This window comes from Herpailurus yagouaroundi, unplaced genomic scaffold (assembly GCF_014898765.1).
Source record: "Herpailurus yagouaroundi ecotype Mexico unplaced genomic scaffold, PumYag 162, whole genome shotgun sequence".
Classification (NCBI taxonomy): Eukaryota; Metazoa; Chordata; class Mammalia; order Carnivora; family Felidae; genus Herpailurus; species Herpailurus yagouaroundi.
The window spans coordinates 68,133,688-68,158,939 of NW_024412403.1; the positions used below are offsets into that span (position 1 = coordinate 68,133,688).

General features: G+C 35.7%; 1 protein-coding gene across 6 annotated transcripts in view; it reads right to left on the bottom strand.

The window, feature by feature from the left end:
• GOLGB1 (golgin B1) overlaps window positions 1-20,623 on the bottom strand; it is an 88,348-nt gene extending 67,725 nt beyond the window's left edge. For 3 of the 6 annotated variants that reach the window (XM_040484644.1, XM_040484643.1, XM_040484641.1), the window contains exon 1: window positions 20,497-20,622. The gene's annotated coding sequence lies outside the window, so the exon portion shown is untranslated. Of the gene's footprint in view, window positions 1-12,109; window positions 12,135-20,496 lie in introns of those variants that run through there. The other 3 variants (XM_040484645.1, XM_040484646.1, XM_040484642.1) reach the window with 2 other exon arrangements.
• Between the last annotated feature and the right edge of the window lie 4,629 nt (window positions 20,624-25,252).

Consider the following 25,252-nt stretch of genomic DNA (forward strand, 5'->3'; position numbering starts at 1 on the left):
GGAAGGAAGGACTCAAATAAAATCACAAATGAGAGGAGAAATAACAATCAACACCACAGAAATGCAAACAATTATAAGAGAATATTATGAAAGACTATATGTCAACAAACTGGACAACCTGGAAGAAATAGATAAATTCCTAGAAACACATAAACTATCAAAAATGAAACAAGAAATAGAAAATCTGAACAGACTGATAACCAGAAAAGAAACTGAATCAGTAGTCAAAAACTCCCAGCAAAACAAGTCAGAGGTGAATTCTACCAAACTAGAATACCATTTAGCTATTCTTCTCAAAATTTTGCAAAAACATAGCAAAGGGAGGAAAACTTTCAAATTCATTCTATGAGGCCAGTAGTACACTGATTTCAAAAACAGATAAAGACACCACTTAAGAGAACTACAAGTCAGTATCCCTGATGAACACAGATTTAAAAATCCTCAACAAAATACTAGCAAATCAAATTAGTATTTTAAAAAAATCATTCATGATCAAGGAGGATTTATTCCTAGGCTACAAGAATGGTTCAATATTTGCAAATCAATCAGTGTGATAATCACATCAATAAGAGGAAGGTTAAGAACCACAAGATCATTTCAATAGATACAGAAAAGGCAGTTGATAAAGTACAATATCAATTCATGATAAAAATCTTCAGCAAAGTAGCTGTAGAGGGAACATACCTCAACATAATAAAAGCCATATATGAAAAACCCACAGCCAACATCAAAAACTGAGAGATTTTCCTCTAAGGTTAGGAACAAGAGAAGGATGTCCACTCTCACTGCTTTTATTCAACATAGAAGTCCTGGCCACAACAATCAGGTAAGAGAAAGAAATAAAAGGCATCCAAATTGGTAAGAAAGAACTGAAACTTTCATTATTTGCAGATGACATGATACTATATATAAAAAACCCAAAAGACTCCATCAAAAACTGCTAGAACTGATAAATGAATTCAGTAAAACTGCAGGATACAAAATCAATGTACAGAAATTTGTTGCATTTCTATACACCAATAATGAAGCAGAAGAGAAATTAAGAAAACAATCCCATTTGTAACTGCACCAAAAATAATTAAATACCTAGGGATAAACCTAACTAAAGAAGAGAAATAATTGTACTCTAAAAACTATAAAACACTGAAGAAAGAAACTGTAAATGACACAAAGAAATGGAAAAACATTCTATGCTCATGGGTTGGAAGAACAAATATTATTAAAATGTCTATACTACCCAAAGCAATCAACAGACTTAATGCAACCCCCCCCTCAAAATACCAACACCATTTTTCACAGAACTAGAACAAACAATTCTACAATTTGTATGGAACCACCAAAGACCCCAAATAGCAAAAGCAATCATGAAAAAGAGAAACAAAGCTGTAGGCATCACAATTCTGAAATTCAAGTTATATTACAAAACTGTGGTAATCAAAACAGTATGGTACTGGCACAAAAACAGACCCATAGATCAATGGAACAGAATAGAAAACCCAGAAGTAAACCCACAACAATATGGTCAATTAATCTTTGACAAAGCAGGAAAGAATATCCCATGGGAAAAAGACTCTCTTCAATAAGGAAGAGGAAAACATTAGGAAAGTGGGACAGCAACATGCAAAAAGAAAGAAACTGGATCACGTTCCTATACCTTACACAAAAATAGATTCAAAATGGATTAAAGACCTGAATGTGAGATCTGAAACCATAAAAATCCTAGAAGAGAACACAGGCAGTAACCTCTTTGACATTGGCTGTTGCACTTTTTTCTAGATATATCTCCTAAGACAAGGGGGAAAATGCAAAAATAAATTACTGGGACTATATCAAAATGAAAAGCTTCTGCACAGCAAAGGAAATATCAACAAAATGCAAAGGCAACTTGCAGAATGGGAGAAGATATTTGCAAATGACATATCCTATAAAGGGTTAGTATAAAACTCAACACTAAAAAAAATCATCATCTAATTAAATTATGGGCAGAAGACATGAACAGACATTTCTTCAAAGAAGTCATGGAGATGGCTGACACATAAGAAGGTGTTCATCATCACTTACCATAAGGGCAATGCAAATCAAACCACAATGGTTTATCACTTCACACTTGTCAGAATAGCTAAAATCAACAACACAAGAAACAACAGGTGTTGGCAAGGATGCGGAGAAAAAGGAACACTCTTGCACTGTTGGTGAGAATGCAAATCGGTGTAGCCACTCTGGAAAACAGTATGGAGGTTCCTCAAAAAGTTAAAAATAGAACTACCATATGATCCAGCAATTGCACTACTAGGTATTTGCCCAAAGAATACAAAAAACTAATTCAAAGGGATACACATACCCCTATGTTTATTTACAACAGCCATGATACGGAAGCAGCCCAAGTGTGTCCATAGATTGATGAATAAAGAAGATATGGTATGTGTGTATATATATATATATATACATATATATGGGTATACACATGTGTGTATGTGTATGTGTGTATATATAAATATATACATAAATATGTATATATATACATACATGTGTATACCCATATATCTGTATATATATATACACACATACATATATACGTGTATACACATGTCTGTGTATATATATATATATATATATACATATATACACACACAAAAGAATATTATGCCACCATAAAAAAATAACAGAATCTTGCCATTTGCAATAACATGGATGGAACTAGAGAGTATAATCGTAAGTGAAATAAGTCAGTCCAACAAAGGCAAATACCATATGATACCACTCATATGAAGAATTTAAGAAAAAACAAATAAGCAAAGGGGGAAAAAAGAGACAAATAAAGAAACAGACTCTTAATTATAGAGAACAAACTGATGATTACCAGAGGGGAGGTAGGTGAGGGATGGGTTAATTAGGTGATGGGGATTAAGGAGTGCACTTATTGTAATGAGTACCGGGTAATATATGGAATTTTCTTTTTATGTTTGTTTATTTATTTGGGGGGGGGGGCAGAGAAAGAGGGAGGGAGAGAATCCCAAGCAAGCTCTGTGCTGACAGCACAGACCCCAATGCAAGGCTCTATCTCATGAAACGTGAGATCATCACCTGAGCCGAAATCAAGAGTCAGATGCTTAACTGACTGAGCCACCCAGGTGCCTCTGATGTATGGAATTGTTGAATCACTATATTGTACACTTGAAATAAATATAACACTATACGTTAGCTAACTAGAATTAAAATAAAAACTTAAAAAAAAAAAAGTTTGTTCTTTGAAAAGATCAACAAAATTGATAATGCTCTAGTCAGGCTGACCAAGAAAAAAAAATAAATAAAGACACAAGTTATCAATATCAGTTATGAAAAAGGAGACATCAGTACAGATCTAACATACATTAAAATATTGTAACACAACAGTACAAATAATTCTATGCCCATAAATTCATCAACATAGAAGAAATGGGATAATTCCTTAAAAGATATAAGCTAAAAAAACTCACTAAAGAAGAAAAAGACAAATATAGATAATACACACAAAATAATATACATACACATAATACACACAAATATATAAATACACATACACCCACACATCCCTTATTTATTATTTACTCATTCATTCATTCAGACCAGTGTCAACTGCTAGTCCATAGAAGTGAGAATATTAATGTTTTGATAGGAAAAATCAAAATAGAACTGGACTGTGCATAGCACTAGTATAAGTAATTACACTAAATTTTATGTTTAATGATAAAATGTTATTTGGCTTTCAAAAGACTCAGCAGGGAGAAATATAAAAGCTCTTGTACAAAATAAGCACTTGAATTAAAAACAATTACCCCTAAAGTTTTCTTCTACTTAAAACAGTAATAATGTTTAGGGCAACCATGGTCCTTAATCAAGAAAGAAGTGGTGAGGTCTTTGTTTCTATAACAGGTGATCTTGGATAACCAAACTAGCATATAACACTTAGAAAAGAGATGTACATGAAACTTTAGGAAAAAGAAAACCACTCCTAGAAGGGCAACATAGGACCACATACAACTATATATATAACTACTAAAAAGGCAACATAGGACCACACATAAATATATAGGACCATATATAACCACTCATTCAAGCTGTGAGACTTATAACTATAGTCAGTTAAAAAAAATCACAACTCACCATTACATAGACTAAACTTTGTTTTCAACTCTCAAGACTGAATTTTCTATAGCAACCATTAGTGAAAGAAATGAACACCATTAACTATGTGCCTAATAGGCACATAGATTTGCACTAATCAAAGAAAGTCATAACAGAACCTAATCTATCAAACAGAATCATTTTATCTTCAGATTTTTCAGACCACATCAGGAATAAACACACACACACAAAATCAACCAACTGATGGGACTCTGAAAAAATGGGGATTGCAAACAGCACAGATTGTGGGAACTTCCTGATTTCCCACATAAAAATTGACAAAGCAACTAGATAACAAAACTAAAAACCCATATACAGGCTTTACCAAAAAAACAATGTGACAAAGTTTCCCACAAACTCTAAAATAAACATGGATATAGATAAACCACCAACAGCCACAAGATCTGCATGTCATTGTTGTCCATGTGGGAGGAAAAGGGAAGTGAAGAGTGGCAGAATGTTCCACCCCAAAATCTGTCACTTTGGCTTAAAGATTATTTTGAGCTAAAGGCACTTGAAAAATAGCAGGTACAAGAAGGATGCTCTGACCTCTCCTTTTTCTTCCTGAAAGCAAGATAAAAAACCTCATATGGAAGATGTCCTCCTTATATTAGAAGGAAAGTAACATTCTTATCTCCAGGGATGGGGAGTTGAAGCCAAGAGGAATCTGTACAAACAAACCTTGTATGTGAATCCTTATCTTCCTAGTCACTTTTCCATGATTAACTAACTACCCCTTTGCCTTGTACTGTTATCACAATTTACTGCTCCTTGTCCAACTCAATATATAAGTGTTCCATTCTAATTGCTTCTTTTAGTCTTCATTTCCTTATGAGGGCTCCAGTGTCACTTAAAATTTATACTAAATAAATCTGTATGCTTTCCCTGTTAATCTGTCCTATGTATATTTAATTCTCCATCCAAAAACCTTAAGAGGAAAGAGGTAAAATAATGCTGCCATACAGAAGCTATAAGACTGTGACAGATAAACCAAGAGAACCACAAAAGAGCCAGTGGGTATTCACTGGAAAATGTGCTGAGCCAATTAAAGAATAGCAGCTGAAAAAGGGAGGTATACCCATACTCCAACACACATAAGAGCAAGGAGCCTGCAAGATTTAAAATGACTAAAGAGTCTGGGCCCCATGAACTCTCAAAACTGAAGAGTCATGGCTCTCTTTCAGAACAGGGCCTCTAGTAAGAGCAGAACCAAAATGCATCAAAACTGAGTCAACAGACAACAAAGGAAGATCCAGATAAAGAGTGAGCTGGGGGTAGTAGAAAAGGAGTCAGGAAATCTCAGAAATCCAATGGCCACATATTTGAACCAATATTGGAAAACAATGTAAGAGGGAACTCTGTGAAGTTAGAAAGGCTATCCAAAATAAATGTCCTTCTAAAAGTTTAGCAACATTAAATTAACACAAAAATGAGCACCTGAAAAGTAACACAATCTCCATACAAAGTCATTTTAAGAAAAATAGCAGAATAATATCCATACAGAAAATGGAAGCATGTCAAAGAGTCATGCTCAAAATAACTCAAAATTACAACCTACTAAATCAACTAAAATGATGTAAGACATGAAAAGCCATACGTCAGAAATTGAAATACCCATAAAGGCAGCAAGAGAAGAAAGGAACAAATGAACCACACAACAGTCAGAAAACTATTAATAAAATGGCAATAGTAAATTCTTTCAAAAATTACTTTAAATATAATTGGATTAAATTATACAATCAAAAGACATGGAGTGGCTGAATGGATTTAAAAAACAAAATCCAACTATATGCTGCATACAAGAGACTCACTTTGGCTCTAAGGTTACACAGAGACTGAAAGTGAAGAGATGGAAAAAGATATTCCATGCAAATGGTAACCAAAAGAAAGCAAAGGTGACTAATAAAAGACAAAATAAACTTTTAGTTAAAAACTGTAATGACAGGCAGAGAAAAGGTCAATGGTAAAGGGGTCAATGATAAAGGGGTCAATTCATCAAGAGGATATAATACTTGTAAATAAATATATATACACCCAGTATCAGAAAGCTAAATATATTAAGCAAATGTTCACAGAACTGAAGGCAGAAATAGACAGCAATACAATAATAGTGGTAGACTTCAATTCCCTTACAACAGATATGTCATCCAGACAGAAAAGCAATAAAAGCATAAGAAAGCAATAAGAAAACAATGTACTTGAACTACACATTAAATTAAATGGACCTAACAGACATATACATAACATAACAAAAGCAGCAAAATACACATTCATTTCAAGCGCACATGGAACACTATCTAGGATATAGATCATATATTGTGACACAAAATAAGTCTTTACAAATTTAAGAATATTGAAATCATATTGAGTATTATTTCTGATGACAATGGTATGAAACTAAAAATCAAAGAGAGAGAGAAACAAGAAACAAACTCTTAACTACAGAGAACTGATGGTTACCAGAGGGGATATGGTGGAAGATGGGTTAAATAAGTGATGGGGATTAGGGAGTGCACTTGTGATGAGCACCATGTGATGTATGTAATTGCTGAATCACCATATTGTACACCTGAAACTAATACAAGACTGTATGATCACTAACTGGAATTAAATTTAAAGAAAAAAAAACATTAAAAGAAGAAATAAAATTACTTTTAATATGCAAAAAATAGCAAGAAGAAAATTGGAAAATCCACAAACAAATATGTGGAAATTAAACAATATGCTCCTGAATCAATGGGTCAAAGAAGAAATCACAAAGGAAATAAAAAATTATATTGAGACAAATGAAAATGGAAACATGGCATATCCATGGAAACTTAATGAGACACAGCAAAAGCAGTTTTAAGAGGAAAGTTTGTGGAGATAGCCTCCTACATTAAGAAAAAAGAAAGATCTCAAATAAACAATGTAACTTGACACTTCAAGGATCTAGCGAAAGAAAAACTAAGGTGAAAGCAGAAGGAAGGAAATAAATATCAAAGCAGGAAATGGAGACTTAAAAAAGCAATAGAAAACACCAATAAAACTAAGTTTTTCAATGTAACTGGTTTTTTGAAAAGATAAACAAAATTGACAAACCTTTAGCTAGACTAAGAAAAGAGAGATTCAAATGAATAAAATCATAAGTGAAGGAGGAGACACTACAACTGAGAATACAGTAATATAAGGGATCTTAAGAGACTACCATGAATAACTATATGCAAAAAAATTGGATAACTTGGAAGACACAGATGAATTCCTAGAAACATACAACTTACCAAGAATGAATCATGAGAAACAAAATCTGAACAAACCAATAACATAAAGAGATTGACCCAAAAACCTCTCAACAAAGAAATGCCCAGAACTTGATGGCTTCACTAGTAAACTCTAAAAAAATGCTTAAAGAAGAATTAATGCTAATCCTTCTCAAACTAGTCTAAAAAAAACTGAAGGAGAGGAAACACTCTCAAATTCATTTTATGAGGACAGTATTACCTGGATACTGAATCCAGACAAGGACACAACAAGGAAATTATAGGCCAGTATCCCTGATGAAATAGATGCAATAATCCTCAACAAAATACCAGCATACTCAATTCAACATCACATTAAAAGGATCATTCACCATGTCAGGTAGGATTTATTCCTAAGATACAAGGATGGTTCAATATCCACAAATCAATAAATGTGATGTACTAAATTAACAGAAGGAATGATAAATATCACATAATCATCTCAATAGATGGAGAATAAGCATTAAAAAAATTCAACATCCTTTCATGATAAAAACTCTCAACCGAGTAAGTACAGAAGGAATGTACCTCAGTATAATTAAGGCCATATACAAGCCCACAGTTATATCATACTCAATGGCAAAATGCTAAAAGCATTTCCTCTAAAATCAGAAAGAAGATAAAGATGCCCATTCTCACCACATCTATTCAATACAGTACTGGAAGTCCTAGCCAGATCAATGAGGGAAGGAAAAGAAATAATAGGCACTGAAATCAGAAAGCAGCAAAATTTTCTTTTTGCAGATAACATGGCCTTACATATAAGAAACCCTAAAGATTTCACCAAAAAATTATTACAACCAGGGTGCTGGGGTGGCTCAGTCAGTTAAGGGTCTGACTTCAGCTCACGTCATGATCTCACAGTTCATGGGTTCCAGCGAGTCCCGTGTGGGGCTCTGTGCTAAAAGCTCAGAGCCTGGAGCCTGCTTCAGATCCTGGGTCTCCCTCTCTCCCTGCCCCTCCCCCTCTAGTGCTCTGTCTCTCTCTCTCAAAAATAAATAAAAAAACATTTAAAAAACTTTTAAAAATTATTACAACTAACAAACTAATTCAATAAAGTTTCAGGATATAAAATCAGTATACAAAAATTATGTTTCTCTGTACCAACAACAAACTATCCCCTCAAAATTAAGAAAATAAAGCCATTTATAATAGCATTTTAAAAAATAAAATACTTAGGAATAAATTTAACATTGTATATATAAGCCACATCTTCTTTATCCATTTATCAGTTGATGGACATTTAGGCTCTTTCCATAATTTGGCTATTGTTGAAAGAGGATCTTGAGAAACTTAACAGAAGACCATGGGGGAGGGAAAGGGGAAAAAAAGTTACAGAGAGGGAGGGAGGCAAACCATAAGAGGCTCTTAAGTACAGAGAACAAATTGAGGGTTGATGTGGGGCGGGGGAGAGGGGAAAGTGGGTGATGGACATTGAGGAGGGCACTTGCTGGGATGAGCACTGGGTGTTGTATGGAAGCCAACTGGACAATAAATTATTTTTTTTTAAAGGAATAAATTTAACAAAGGATGTGAAAGATTTGTATACTGAAAATTATAAGACATTGATGAAAGGAACTGAGAAGACACAAATAAATGGAAAGGTATCCCATGTTCACAGACTTGAAAAACATTATTAAAAGCCTATACCACTCAAAGTAATCTACAGATTCAATGCTATGCCTATCAAAATTCCAATGCCTTTTTCCACAGAAATTAAAAAAAGAAAAATCTAAATCATATGGAACCACAAAAGATCTAGAATGGCCAAAGCAATCTTGAGCAAGAATAAAGCTGGCGGCATAACACTTTTGCTTTCAAAATAGAACATAAAGCTATAACAATTGAAACATTAAGATACTTGCAGAAAACAGTCATACAGACCTCTAGAACAGTATAAAGAGCCCAGGAATAAATACATACATTTACATCGAACTGATGTTCAAAAAAGGTGCCAAGAATTCACAATGGGGAAAGGATAGGCCCTATTTTAATAGTGGTGCTGAGAAAACTGGTATCCACATGCAGAAGAATGAAACTGGACCCTATCTCATACTGCACACAAAAATCAACTCAAACTGTATTAAAGACTTAAACACAAGACCTAAAACTGTAGAACTAGCAGAAGAAAGCAGAGGGGAAAAGCTTCTTAACATTGGTCTTGACAATAATTTTTTGAATACGACCTCAAAAGTACACACAACAAAAGCAAAAATAGACAAATGAGATTGCATCAAATTAAAATGCTCCACAGCAAAGGAAACAACAGAATAAAGAGACAACCTACAGAACAGGAAAAAATATTTGCAAACCATACATCTGATAAAGGATTAATATCCAAAATATATGTGAGAAATTCAAACAATTCAATAGCAAGAAACAATCTGATTTTAAAATGGGCAATGGAACTGGCCAGATATTTCTCCAAAGAAGACATACAAATGGGCAAGTTGTATGGAAAAAAATGCTCAACACCAATAATCATTAGGGAAATACAAATTAAAACCACAATATCAGGTGGGAGGATGACCTTAACGGATTATGGGCATTAAGGAGGGCACTTGTTGGGATGAGCACCAGGTGTTATATGTAGGTGATGAATCACTAAATTCTACTCCTGAAACCAGTATTACACTATACGTTAACTAACTTGAATTTAAATTTTAAACACACACACACACAGACACACACACACACACACACACACACACACACACACACACACTATCACCTCATACCTGTTAGAATGGCTATTTTCAAAAAAACAATGGATAACAAGTGTTGGCCAGGATGTGGAGAAAAAGGAACCCTTGTACACTATTGGTAAGAATATTAATTGATACAGCTATTACACAAAAAGGTCTGGAGGTTCCTCAAAAAATTTAAAAATAGAACTACCATATGACCCAGGAATGCCACTTTTAGGTATATATCCAAAGGAAATGAAAGCAGTATCTTAAAGAGATATCTGAAATCCCATGTTCATTGCAGCATTACTCACAAATAGCTAAAATATAGAATCAACCTAAGTGTCTACTGACACATGAACAGATAAAGAAAATGTGGTGTGTGTGTGTGTGTGTGTGTGTGTGTGTATACTATATCATTCTGCCCTAAAAAAATAATGAAATCCTGTCATTTACAAGAACATGGATGGACCTAGAGGACATTATACTACGTGAAATAAAACCAGGTACAGAAAGACAAATATTGCATGATTTCACTTATGCACAGAATCTAAAAAAGTCAAACTTGTAGAAGCAGACAGTAAAATAGTGGTTGCCAAGGAAGAGTGGGTAAGGGAAATAAAGAGATATTTGTTAAAGGGTACAAACTTTCAGTTATGCAGAATGAATAAATTCTGGAGATCTAATGTACAGCATGGTGACTACAGTTAATAACACTGTATTGAGGGGCACTTGAGTGGCTCAGTCGATTAAGCATCCAACTGTTGATATACGCTCAGGTCATGACCTTGCATTCGTGTGATTGAGCCCCACATTGGGCTCCATGCTGAGCGTGGAGCCTGCTTGATACGCATTCTCTCTCTCTCTCTCTCTCTCTCTCTCTCTCTCTCTCTCTTTCTCTCTCCCTCTCTCTCTCAAAATAAACAAACATTTTTTTAAAAACTCTGTATTGGGGCACCTGGGTGGTTCAAGTGAACCCCCACATAGAGCTCTCTGCTGTCAGCACAGGGCCTGCTTCAGATCTCTGTCTTCCTCTTTCTTGGCCCCTCCTCAGCTTGCTCACTCTTTCCCTCTCAAAAATAAATAAATATTTTTTAAAAAACCCACTGTACTGTATACCTGAAATTTGCTAACAGAGTACATCTTAAATGTTCTCACCACACACACAAAATGGTAATTATGTGAGGTGATGGGTATTTTCCATATTTCAATTAGCTTGATTGAGGTCATAATTTAACATGTCTATGTATAGCAGAATATTACATTGTGTACTTTAGACATGTACATTTTTGTCAATTATACCTCAATAAAGCTCAAAAATAACAATGACAATATCTATTTCCAACATTAACATTTTGTTAACAAAAATTAATAGCTAACTATAATTGATACATTTTTATACACCAACTAAGAGCACACCAGAGCACAAATAGTTAAGTATATGATAGAGATACGTGTCATATTTACTTTTACAAAAGAAAGATTAAACTTTGATAGGTTGTTCTATGATGCAAACTTGGCTGAACACATGTATAGGTTTTCTTTGATTTGAAATAAATTAAAACAAATATATTTATCAATTTACCTTCCCCAGTAGAAAAACCCAAAACTGAAGAGGAAACTCAAGAAATAATTGAAAAGTTTTAAAAATCATTTTGGAAATGAGATAAAACTAAAACAAACAAAAAATACCCAGGAAAATGAACATTCATAAGTCATGCCTTAAGGAAAAAAGAAAGTTAAGATAAAGGATAATTTTATAAATCAAAAAGAAATTACCTGTAAACTAAACATGCAACTACCTTATGACCCAGCAATTTTACTCTTAGGCATTTGTCTCAGAGAAACGAAATCTTAAATTCACGCAATAACCTGTACATGATGTTCATAGTAGCTTCAATTGTTAAGAGCCCCAAACTGTAATCAGCAAAGAAGTCCTTTGACAAGAAAATGGTTAAACAAACTGTGGTATATACATACCATAGAACACTACACAGCAATCAAAAGGAACAAACCAATAATTTCGATGAATCTCCTGCTGAATGAAAAAAAAGCCGATTTTCCAAAAGTTACATACTATATAATCCTACACCTATATAATATTTTTGAAGTCACAAAATTTTAGAAATGGAAGACAGATCAGTGGTTGCCCATGCTTATGGAGGGTTTGGAAGCAGAAAGGCAGGAGGTGGCTGAAGTTATAAAAAAGCAACAGAAGGTGTTCTTGTGTTGGAACTATTTGATATCTTAACTGTAGCAGTGGATACGTGAACCTAGATAGGTGATAAAGTTGTATAGAACTTACACACACACATATAAAGGTGGGAGTGCATTAATGTTAGTATCCTGGTTGTGATATTACACAATAGTTTTATAAAATTTTAAACTTTGAGAGAAACAAGACAAAGTGTACAAGGGATCTTTCTGTATTATTTCATTACAAGTGCATATGACTCTACACTTATCTCAATTTTTAAAAAGAAAGAAAAAGGAATGAACTAAATACAATGTGATGTCCTATAATTTGATCCTGGAACAGAAAAAAGGACATTAATGTTGAAACTAATGAAATTAAAAAGAAAGTATGGAGGTTAGTTATGACTCATCACTGGTTTCTTAGTTTTGACAAATTCATTTTCTCAGGAGTATAGTTGACTCTAAATTGTCTACATATTTTCTATAGTAAACCTAAAATTATTCCTAATAATTTTTTTATTTAAGTTTGTTTATTATTTATTTAGTGGTGGGAGGCACATGTGTGAGTAGGGGAGGGGCATACAGAAAGGGAAACAGAGACTCCAAGCAGGCTCCACACTGTCAGTGCAGAGCCCGACTTGGGGCTCGATCTCATGACCCCAAGATCATGACCTAAGCTGAAACCAAGAGTCAGACGCTTAACCAACTGAGCCACCCAGGCATCCCAATAAAAATGTTTTTATTCTTAAAAAAATTTTTAAAGGTAATCAATACAAAGGGAACCAGAAGAAAGTGATAAAGATTGATGATAAGCACGTGGACAATCAAATTCCCTGCAGAAGAAAACCAAAGTTTCTGTAACCAAAGTTACAGAAAAGACACAAAAAGCTAAAACTGAAGAGCATTTAACTGAAATTTTAAATTTTGAACTTTGAAGCTACATATTGAAAGAGTCTACCATGTAGCAGGGGTTATCAACCCATAATGACCAAGAAGACATTCTAGTAAAACTAATGGACTTAAAAATAATCTTTAAGATTTAGGTCAAAAGATCATGTGACTTGTCTAATGATAATAATAATAATAATAATAATAATAATATCAGACTTTTTATAATGTTTTTGCCAGGAAAAATATCCTACAGTTCCACATTTGAGATATTCAGGGAAAGAAAATGTGAGCCAAGGATTTTATTTTCAGCAAAAATGACCTTCATTTTTGATATAAAAAGCACAGAGAGAATGTTAAAAGCATGCAAGAAAATTCATGAAAAATTTTCCCACGAATATTTCCTAAGGCACCTACTAAAGAGAAAGCTTGAGATGACCAAAATGATTAAACATCATCATAAAGACTGGTGGTAAGCACTAAATATATAGTTATTTGTAGAACTAACACTGGTATGGAGAGAACATAATATTAAATAATTACATGCTCTAACAATATATAGGGCTACCATGAAGAAAACCTGGGAAGAATGTGAATCATATATGCCAAAAAAAAAACAAAAAACAAAAAACCCTTTAGAACTATTTTCAATAACCAACATTAGTGGTGACTGTATTAGTATTATTATTCCTTGACAAGTACCACATGTACCATGTGGAATTAAAGTGCAATAACTGAGCAATTAACAGGCATAGTAATTCTATCATATTTTCAATGTGAAAAAAGGTAATACAGGTGTAAAACAGAAGAAATTAAGAACCCCAAGATAAAAACTGATCTTGGATTTGAGTTGAAAGCATCAGTATAAACTTACAAGGCATTTTACCTCAGTACATCTATTTTCCTAGCTCTGTCCACTGAAAAGACTTAAAAATAATGATAAACTGAGAGGCAATGAACATCTCTAGTGCTAGATTGGGGTCTTGCAATACTATTTTCCATTAAAAATTTTTTTAAGTAGGAGAGCTTCTTAGAGAAATGGCTAATTCCTGTTCTGAAATAGGAAATGTACACAATAAGCCTAAAAACATCTTGTCATACAAATAGCAAGGAAGCAATCAAAGGCTAACTAGAGTCATGTCAAAAGGACCTGGGGGAAAAAAAAAAAACAATATGTGATCCAGTTTTATAATCCAGAAACAGGGATTTTTTATGGTCTTTTAAAATTTCTGTATTTTTTTTATAATTTTAATAGTACAGGGTTTACACATACTTTGTTGAATTTATCCCTATGTATTTAAATTTTCTATTCTACTCTAATATTGTTTTACTATTATTTTCCAAATAGTTGCTCTACATACAAATATAATTTATGTTTCCATATTGACCTTGTATCATGTGACCTTGTTAAATGTACCCATTAGTTCTATGTGGTTTTTGATAGATTTTTCTTTGTAAATTTAGTATACACAATATCTTCATTAATAAAAGTGAATTTCATTTCTTTCCTAAAAAAAAAAAAAAACAAAAACAAAAAACAAAAAAAAAAAGGACCCAGGATCCAAATTGAGAAGGTTCTCACAGGCCAAAGTACAAGTGAGTTTCTAAGAAGAACATCAATTGCAATGGATTGAAACCCACCAAAAATACTTCAATCCACAAGTTCATATTAAACTCATCAGGTAAACTAAGTATCTTGAAAACTAACAACGTCAAGGATTTATCTTGACTTTTCTATTTGAACTTTACCATTCAGGAACCAAATAGTAGATAAGGGGATCCATATCCATATAAAATATTTCAGCTAACAAATGAAAACAAAATGGTAGAACTGGAATATTTAGTCTACTATTTTGCAACTCCTTATGAATTCATGGATGTAGACATTGAACATCAATAGCTGATAACAACAAAAAGAACAAAACCAGATATAGGAACCTTCTGATGAAAGACTCTATCACCATCTATATGGTGAAGCCTCTGGATCCAGCTGCCAATTTGTAGGAAACGCAAAGGATACAGGAATATGCTGAATTGCCCCATGAAAGTGAAATTCTCAGAGTGTGGGAAACTCCACAGGTCAAAAAGTCTAAGTTCTTCAACAAAAATTATAAGGAAAGGACTTAAGAGACACTGAGTTGAAAAGGGGGGAAGGGAGGGAAAAGATTCACATTTGGGTGATAAAACCATAGAGAAACCACAAGGAAGTGATTACTGTGAAAGGAAGGAGAGAGCAAATGGAGGAGTTTCTCAGATGACTGACAAAGTTAGATTTCTTGACCTCACAGTTATGATAAGAATGTTTACCTCCTAATAATTCATCAAGCTATATGTCTTTTGGTGTGTGTGTTTTTTTCTTCTTGAATTTTATTTTACAATAAAAAGGTCTTTTAAAAAATCAATTAACAGCTAGAGCCGTCTATAACAGAGTTACTCAACTTAACCCCTGGCTTGGTCACACACCATGACCTATAAATACCTCAATCACTGGCCACTTCCCATCATTTTCACTTCAGATTCTCAAACCAACCCTCAACCTACCTCTATCATAGTCCTTCTGTTTGTACTCACACTTTCTGCTCTAACTAGCTTGGATTCTACTGCTTGCTTCTGCTACTACCTTTAGGGCTAAACAGAAAGTACTGAGATTTCAGACATTGTGGCAACATTCCCAACCATTTTAGAACCATAGGACCTTTAGAGAAATGTAAAACGTGTTATCATCTGTGGCCAAACGTATGCACACATGTATACTGAAGGTGGTATGCCCTAAACCAAATCTTTTGTATATCACCATTAGCCAAGAAGACTGTGAGGGATATGTAATTTCTATTGGGAAAGTTGTTTTTTTTTTTTCCCCCCAAATATACAATTAAAATCCCAAATGTTTTCTCAAACTCTCCCCACCATTGGTATCCACCACTGCCATGCATGAGATTTTGATTCATCCTCCTGAGAAGGGTGTGTCTCCACCAGCAGCCTACTGAAAATTACTGCACATGAAGATACATACAAATGAACATAGGATCATGATATTATTATTGGAAATAATTGTTGAGCAATATGTACTTTATACAAATTTCTCTATAATTCTCACAAAATCTGCAAGATCAGTATCATCATCATTGCCATTTTAAGATAAAGAAAACTGACACTCAAGAGAAATGAATACATTTCAAAGTATCTCTACTAAAAAAGCATTACTGAATAAGATAAAAAGCTCTTCAAATGAAAAATAAGTTACTTTCCTCACATAACCATTTAAAAATATGTACATTTTAAGAAAGGAAAGGGGCGCCTGGGTGGCTCAGTCGGTTAAGCGGCCAACTTCGGCTCAGGTCATGATCTCGTGGTCCGTGAGTTCGAGCCCCGCGTCAGGCTCTGTGCTGACAGCTCAGAGCCTGGAGCCTGTTTCAGATTCTGTGTCTCCCTCTCTCTGACCCTCCCCCGTTCATGCTCTGTCTCTCTCTGTCTCAAAAAAATAAACGTTAAAAAAAAAAAATTAAAAAAAAAAAAAGAAAGGAAAGATCAGTATAAAGGATGTACCATTTCAGGTCAAAGTAAAAGGAGTTTCTCATAGATTGATACAATAATCGGACAGGTCCATGAGAAAGGAAGTAGTGGAACAAGCACCAAATTGGGAGCCAGGAACTGAGCCTTCAGCTCTGGCTCCAACACAAAGAGGCTGTACTATGCTGGGTAAGTTACCTTACAGTTTCCTCATCTTCAAGTGAAGAAGACTGACAAATATTCTAACGCCCAGTACTATGACTCCATGATTCAAGAGTGATTTGTGTGGCTGTCATAAAAGGAAAATGTGGAAATGTAATTGGGAAGGGTATCTCAGGCACAGTTAAGTGCTTTATGTAGTTGAAAGGTTGAGAACTAGAGGGCAAAAGAGACAAACTAGTCATGCTTAAGCCAAATGAAGAAAGATGGATCTACCCCTCTGTTTAGGCTCACTGTAGGACAGAAATGGACAAATGGGGGAAAATATTCATGTTCACTATAATAAATTCATGTAAGGAATATGTGTGACTGCTGGGACAAAAAATGCTCTTGCTATTGTTTTATAAAGCACCAGAACTATGAGTAGCAATTTGGGAAAAGAAAAAAAAATCAGGGCTTCATGCCAAGGCCAGCCTTCAATAAAACAGGCAAATAAAACAATCTTTCAAGTCAATGCTAGCTACACCTTCCACAAACACTGCCACAGGATCTCAACACTCGTCTGTTGAGGTGGCACTAGAAATTTAATAAGTATTATTTTTGCAAAGTCTTCACTGCTTGCTATAAATAATTATTTTCAAAGTACCTACTTTGCATGGAGCATAATGCCAGGAGCCACAAAAACATAAAAAGAAATATAAGTAATGTCCCTAACCACAGAAAACTTAGTACAAAATGCATGGGAAAATTAAAAAAAAATAAATAATTGAAGATAGTGCATGCCTGGGTACACATCTGCTTTGGAATTCAAATCACATTTTCCCACAGAAAATGGTGAGATCTCCAAGTCACTCCTCAAATTTATTTAAAGTGTACTTGGTTGAGCCTGGGTAGTTTTCCTTAATTCCTTAATTCTCAAAGTGATTTTCAATTGGTTTGAGGAACTGAGAGGAAATGGTGCTATACAGCTGGAAAAAACAGATCCAATATTATGATGTAACTTTACAATTACAAAATGAAAAGCTAATTTTCATGACACAAAAAAATGTTTTCATTAACAAATTTAGAAGTAAATGGTAGATATAATTTATATAAGCAGTACTATGCACTAAGTATTATTTCAATAGCTTTACATATAAAAACATATATCCTCATTACTTTACTTTTTTAGTATTAAAACAACCCCGACAAGGAGGTACTATCAATATCCCCAGTTTTAAGGTTTGTAAACTACAGCATAAGAGAGATTATATATTTTAACTAATCACAGAGCACCATAAAGCTTCTTGGCTGATGGAGATATACAAAAAAGAATCTATTTTGTGAGTAACCTCATCACCCAACATTCATCACTGGGGCTGAAATTAGGGCTGGGGCCATGAGAGCACTCATATACTTATATATTCACTACAGCAGTGTTTGTGATGCCTAATAAATACAATCCAATGTCCATCAATAAGGAACACACTAAGTACATTCTGACATTTCTACAAGGACATGCTGTATAGCCTTTTAAAAGAATGAGGTACTTTAATACTTATGGATAGAAAAAAATATAGTATCAAGAGGCAAAAGAAAGGTATAGAATAGTATGTGTATCATGACTCCACTTGTGGGAAAGAAATAGGAGGGGGATACATATTAGGTAAGTGCTTGAGTCTGATCAGAAAGTTTCTTAAGAAGAAGCAAATTATTTACAATGCTTACTTCTGGGAAGTAGGGAATGAGAAAAAGGCCAGTAGATAGGGGAGAAAGAGATTTTTGTTTTTATATTATACCCTTTTGTATTGAATTTCAACTTACCTAACGTACATATTGCTGATTTTTACATGGCTGAATTAAAAATATAGTATTAGAGAGCCTAACCTCCTTTTATATAGTGGTTCCTAACAACAGACTGGTATGTGACGATCAGTGGTGAGATGTGTTCCAAATAATTTATTCCTAACAGTATTTAACCAAGAGAAGTTTATGAATAATTTATTATTTTTATAACTGGATAAAATCGACATCCTTTTAATTAATCCATTAATGCAAAAGGGAAAAAGATAGGGGGCCTTTAAGACTCAAGCAGAGGGAAAAAGGATCGCCTAAAGAGGATTTCTAGGAGGTCCCATTCCAGAAGAATGGAGGACCTCAAAAAAAAAAAAAAAAGTTTTCTCCATCCAGTCTGTAGATCCTTAGAAATGTAAACAGCCTTCTTGCAAAATAAACAAACTTTATAATGGTCCCCAAATTGGGTTAGGAGTGTCCTGGAGAGTAGGCAAGATTTTTTTTTCATCCTTTTAAATACGTTTTTGTATATGTTTACCGTGCTATGCATATGGTATCCGTAATTAAATATAACATATTTGGAATATGATTGTTCAAAAACGTTCTACTGATAGGGTGTGTAAAAATGTTTAGGAACTACTGATGTGGTCAAACGAAGTTAATGCAGTGAAGAGGAAAGCATTTAAGTAAAGTACATGGTCAAGGGATGAAAAGTAAAAGTTGTGAAACTGTCAGTGTATAATGGTTGCAACTTTTTAGTTCTCTTCAACTTCTTCCTATATCTATTCCATGACCAAATCCTGCCATTTCCAGGTTAATGTTTACTGGGTTTGACCATTCATAGTCATTCTGACCATGCAAATTTTAATTACTTCGTGTTTCTGGAAAGGCCTCCAAGCCTGTCTGTAAGGAGTTCTCCACTGCCATCTTGCAAAAAGAACCGTAAGGTTCTTTAAGAGTTCAGAAAGCTTCCAACTATCGCCAAAAGTGAAAGTACTTATCCAGTGATTTTAAATATCTCTGTCCTACACTTAAACTGTCCTTTCCCCACAGACCAAATGGAACTCTTAAAATAAGTCGGACAAATATATTCCTCATTTGTCAAGGAACTCACTCTCCTCTTCGCACTCCCACACACCACTCCCCTTAAGCAGATAAATATCCTCCACAGCACCAAATCAAGTTCTTTTTCCTCCAGAACTTTCTTCAGGATTCTCTTTCTCTAACAGTATGTCTACCCCTGATTCCTGGGATTTTAGTGCTGAAGGCGTCGCAAAGATTATTCCTCTCTCCAAATCTCACCAGCAACTCATTAGCAGGATCTTTTGCCAGGTCCCTTTTTGCATTTTATGTCCACCGTTTCTGTGATCTCCGCCCTCAAAAGCTTTCATTCCTTTGGGTCCCGCTTCCCCTTCCGGAAACTAAGTTTAGAACCTGAGCGCAGGGGCCAGACAGGTTTTCTCCGACGTCAGCTACTGCGAACCCAGGGCGGGCTGAACAGGCCGCTCAGGGAACAAGGCCGAGAGGACAGGGCTGACCCGAGAGCCCTCTCCGTCGCTCCGGGAGAAGAAACGTCCTGGGGAGAGAGCAGACCGCGCATATGTGCCCCGAGGCCGCGCAGTGAGACCCCCAAAGCCCTTCCAAAGGGCCAGCTGGCATGTGGGCAACTAGAACTAGGCCTGGTAGGTGAAGGGAGGCGTGTGTAGGGCTGGATCCAGGACGGAATAGGAAGAGGAGGGGCAGGGAGGGGACCCGAGTGTGGCCGCTTCGGCAGCCCCTGCGGAGGGGTGACCGTTAAAAGACTCAAAGAAGGGAGGAGTTGGGGAGTATCCCTCACTCACCTGGAAGAGGCTGCGGCCGGAGGCGCCAGCTGCCCCCCTCCCAAATTTAAGCCACGTCAGCTCGGGAATCCCGTACGCGACACCTACCACCGCCGCGCCCCGTCAAGGGACTCAACCACTCGCAGTTGGGACGGAAGATGGGATTAGGACAAGAACCAATCAGAGCTGTTGGCAGAGCGTTACCAGGGAGACCAGGCACGCCTTGTTTGTAACTAACCCATCAACAATGACGGAAACCAATCAACATTAGGAAATTCTCCTCTTCCTCAAAGAAAGAGCCAATGGTCTCTAACGAATGGGGGGGCGGAGTCAGACGTGAGCAAGTGTTCCGGAAGAAGATCTGCGGAAAACCGGAAATGCCCGGAGGGCGGGCGTTCTGGGGAGGGTCAGGTGTTAACGCTGTGAAATGGGTGGGCCACTTAGCCCGAGTTCTTCTGTGGTGTTGATAGTGACTGACCCACGCTATGGCTTGGGTTTTTGCGTAGTTCGGTACTGCGGATACCAGCTGTGACAGGATTGTTGAATGAGCTGTGAGAAGGGAGTGGGGATGTGGGTTTTACTCTTAGAATCATAAAATAGTAAGAGCCGGAAAGTAGGTCGTCTAATAGGATCTTTTCATTTTATTGATGAAAAATGAGACCCGGATTAAAGTGAGTCACCCAGACAAGTAACAATTTACTGATAGAACATGGATAGAACCTGGCGGCTTTATGAAAGAGAATCAGAGATATCTCGACGTGAGTGAGAGAAGAGTGAATACTGTTAGGAAAGTGCCTCTTAAGTGGCACTTGAGCTGGCACTTCAGCGAGAGGTGAGATTTGAGGACTCAGGTCTGGAAGTGAGAAGCTCCAATAGTAGTCACCCAAACCATGCGTGCTCTCCTTAAGCTTCTAAGGAAAGGGGGGAAAGCCAGCAACCTTGATTTCAGGAAGTCTCTTGACCGCAAGACTATTAGTTTGAATTTATTGCTAGCCCACTATATGAATCCTCACCTAAACTCACATAACTCGTTCAGGTTCAAACATCAGCTCACTAAGGGCTTTGCTGGCTACTCACCTTTCATAGCAGCCTCCTGCATGTACTTTACCCCTTCTCTGCTTATTTTTTCCCTAAACCCTTTGTTGTCTTTGTTTTTTCTCTTCTCTGTAAATGTTTACTTCCAAAAGACAGGAATTTTTGTCTCTTTTGATCTCAGCTGTATCTCCAGGTCCAAGAACAGTATGCAGTAGGGCACTCAGTATCTTTTGAATCAGTGAAGTACATAGGATTGTCGCCATTTTTCATTGGACACGTTAAGGCTTAAAATGATTAAGTAATTTGCATAAATTCACATATTGAGGGGCAGAACCAGGATTTGAAGTAGCTATCAAATGCCAAAGCTGTGTTACTTCATCAGTACATTATATTCTCATTTCCCTGACTGCCCACCCAGCAAAGCCTGGATCAGTGCAACCACCAGTCTTCACTCCTACCTTTTGGAGCACAGAATGGTGCAGAAGAAAATTTGACCTCAGGGTGGTGGTTACTTCTACACATTCAGTTTCCAATTTCACTCCATCTTCAGCACTCTCCTGAATCATTAGTGTGTATTCAGCTTCCTTTCTCATTTCCACAACAGTTATTGGAACTTTTAACACCCTCCTCACATTCCTGGCAGATGAACTTGCTTCTGTCTCAGAGAAAATAGAAACCATCTGCTTGGAGTGCTATTGAGTTACTGCCTTGCACATTGTCTTTCTCCATACTTTCTTGCTTCCACATTCAGCCTTAGAAAAGATCTTCTAGTTTTAATGTCATGAAACTTTCTTATAGAAGAAGAAATTAGAAAATTGTCTGTATAGTAGGTCTTCTTAGGGCTCTGCCCTTCATTCTTGGGTCAGTACAGACTGGCCATTCAGTGAGAATTATAGTGAACTCTAGGGAAATGAAAGAATAATACTGGGTGGAGGTTAAAGAGCTAAACTGAGGTTTTATTTCAAAGGGCACTGAAAGACTGGATATAATTTAGAATGCAATTTAATGGAAACAGTTCAGGCCCTGAGAGAGTGATCAAGGTAATAAAAGATAATTAGGAGTTGACCCATCGGATAAGAGGGTAGAGAGCAGTGGAGGCAGATGGAGCAGCATGTGCATGGACTGTTTAAGGAACGACATGAGTACTACGAACAGGTAGACAAAGAGTAGGTCATGATGTGGTGTGTGCTATTTTATGATAAGGGATATTGTTCTGAACTCAGTTAGGGACTGCAGAAGTCTATAAGCACTCAGTTGTCCCTCAAAGAGTGACCATTCCTCAGTTAATAGTGTGGTGAGAAAAAGTTGGGAGGCAAGAAATGTCACATCCTGTCTGATTTTACAATTGCCCAATTCCCTGTTGGCTTCTTTCTTCCAGTCCTTTCCCCTTATTCTCTCTCACCATCCCTTATGCGAAATGCAAACTTATCCTAAAACTTTCATACAGATTTATTTATTAATGTCTTCTCCATACCTAACATAATCTTCAACAGAGTACATGTTCAATAAATAATTGTTAAGTGAACAAGTGTTTAAATTTACAAGAGTCTAATGTATAACTATGGCAATAAATCTTAAAATCAGAGAAATAAAAATAATTTCTTGATAAATACAAACTTTGATGTGTAAATAAATACACAAAAAATATAAAATCACACAATTACATCAATGCAGAAAAAAATGACAAAATTCAACAGCGATTCATGCAAAAAAAACAAATAAACAAAAAACCCTGAGAAAACTAGGAATAGAAGGGAATTGCCTGAATCTGATAAAGAATATCTACAAAAAGTCCACAGCTAACATTATTCTAACTGGTGAAAATGAGATGTTTTTCCCCCTAAGATTGGGAATAAGGCAAGGGCATCCTCTCTCACCATCCCTATTCAACATTGTACTGGAATTCCTAACTAATGTAAGACAAGATACACAGATTGGGAAGAAAGAAATAAAATATTTTGTTTGCAGAACATGATTTTATATGTAGAAAATCCCTAATAAACTAAGAAACAAACAAACAAAAAAAGCAACAACAAAAAAAACACACCTGGAACTAATAAGCAATTATAGTAAGGTTGCAGGATAAACAGTTAATGTACAAAAATCAATTGTTTTTCTTACAATAACAATGTACAATTGGAATTTAAAATTAAAAACACAATGCTATTTATATTAGCACCAAAAGAAAGAAATAAAGAAAGACCTAGGCATAAATCTAACAAACATGTACAGGAGCTTTATGAGACAAACCATAAAATTGTGATGAAAGAAATAAAACAGCTAGGTAAATAGAAATATTTCATGTTCATGGATAAGAAGTTATTTTGTGAATATCAAAAAAAAAATGAATTCTAAAGTTTATATGGAAATGAAAACCTGGATTAAGCACAGTATAGAGAATAAAGAAGAAGGAGAGGCTGGATGAGATGTTGGTGGGAAAAGAAGGAGGAAGACAAAGTTGGAGGACTGATATTAGCTGCCTTCAAGACTTACTGTAAAGCTATAGTCATTAAGATGGTGTGGTAATGGAGAAAGAATAGATCAATGGAACAGAATAGAGAGCCCCAAAGTAGACCCACACAAGTATAGCCAACTGAGATTTGATGAAGGAGCAAGGGTAATTTTATGGAGAAATGTCTTTTCAACAGGTGGTGCTGGAACAATTAGACACCCATATGCAAAAAAAAAAAAAAAAATATATAGACACAGACTTCAACCTTTCACAAAAATTAACTCAAATGGATAACAGACCTAAATGTAAAATGCAAAGCTATAAAAATTCCAGTATTAAAAGAAAATCTAGATGACTTTGGATTTGGCAATGACTTTTTTTTAAGTTTATTTATTTATTTTGAGAGAGATCACATGCATGCATGGGGGAGGGGCAGAGAGAGAGGGAGAGAGAATCCCAAGTAGTCTCCTCACTGTCAGTGCAAAGCCTGATGCAGGGCTTGATCCAATGAACTGTGAGATCATGACCTGAGCCAAAACCAAGAGTCAGATGTTTAACTGATTGAGCCACCCAGATACCCATGGCAATGACTTTTTAGACACACCACCAAAAGCATGATCCATGGGTGTGTGTGTCTGTGTGTCTGTGTGTCTGTGTGTCTGTGTGTTGGCAGGGGTGGGGGGCTGATATGATAAGTTGGACTTGATTAAAATGAAAAACTTCTGAAAGGCTCTGCTAAGAGAATGAAAAGGCAAACCACAGACTGGGAGAAATACTTGCAGAACACCTATGTGATAAAGGACTGGTATCCAAAATATACAAAGAACTCCTAAAACTCAACAATAAAAAAAATCCAATTAAAAAGTAAGCAAAAGATCTAAACAGACACCTCACAAAGGAAATATACATATGGAAAATAAGCATATAAAAAGATGCTGAACATCATATGTCAGTAGGGAATTGCAAATTAAAATAATACTGAGCACCACACACTTATTAAAAAGGCAAAAACTCAAAGCACTGGCAACCTCAAATGCTGGCAAGGATGTGGAGCAGCAGAAACTCTCATTCACTTATGGTGGGGATTCAAAATTGTACAGCCAGTTTGGAAGACAATTAGGCCGTTTCTTACAAAGCTAAATGTTGACTTACCATACTATCCAGCAAACACACTCCTAGGTATTTACTCATATTGGTGAAAACTTACATCTACAGAAAAACTTGCATGTAAATGTTTATAGAAGCTTTATTTATCATTTCCAAAACCTAGAAATAACCAGATGTCCTTCA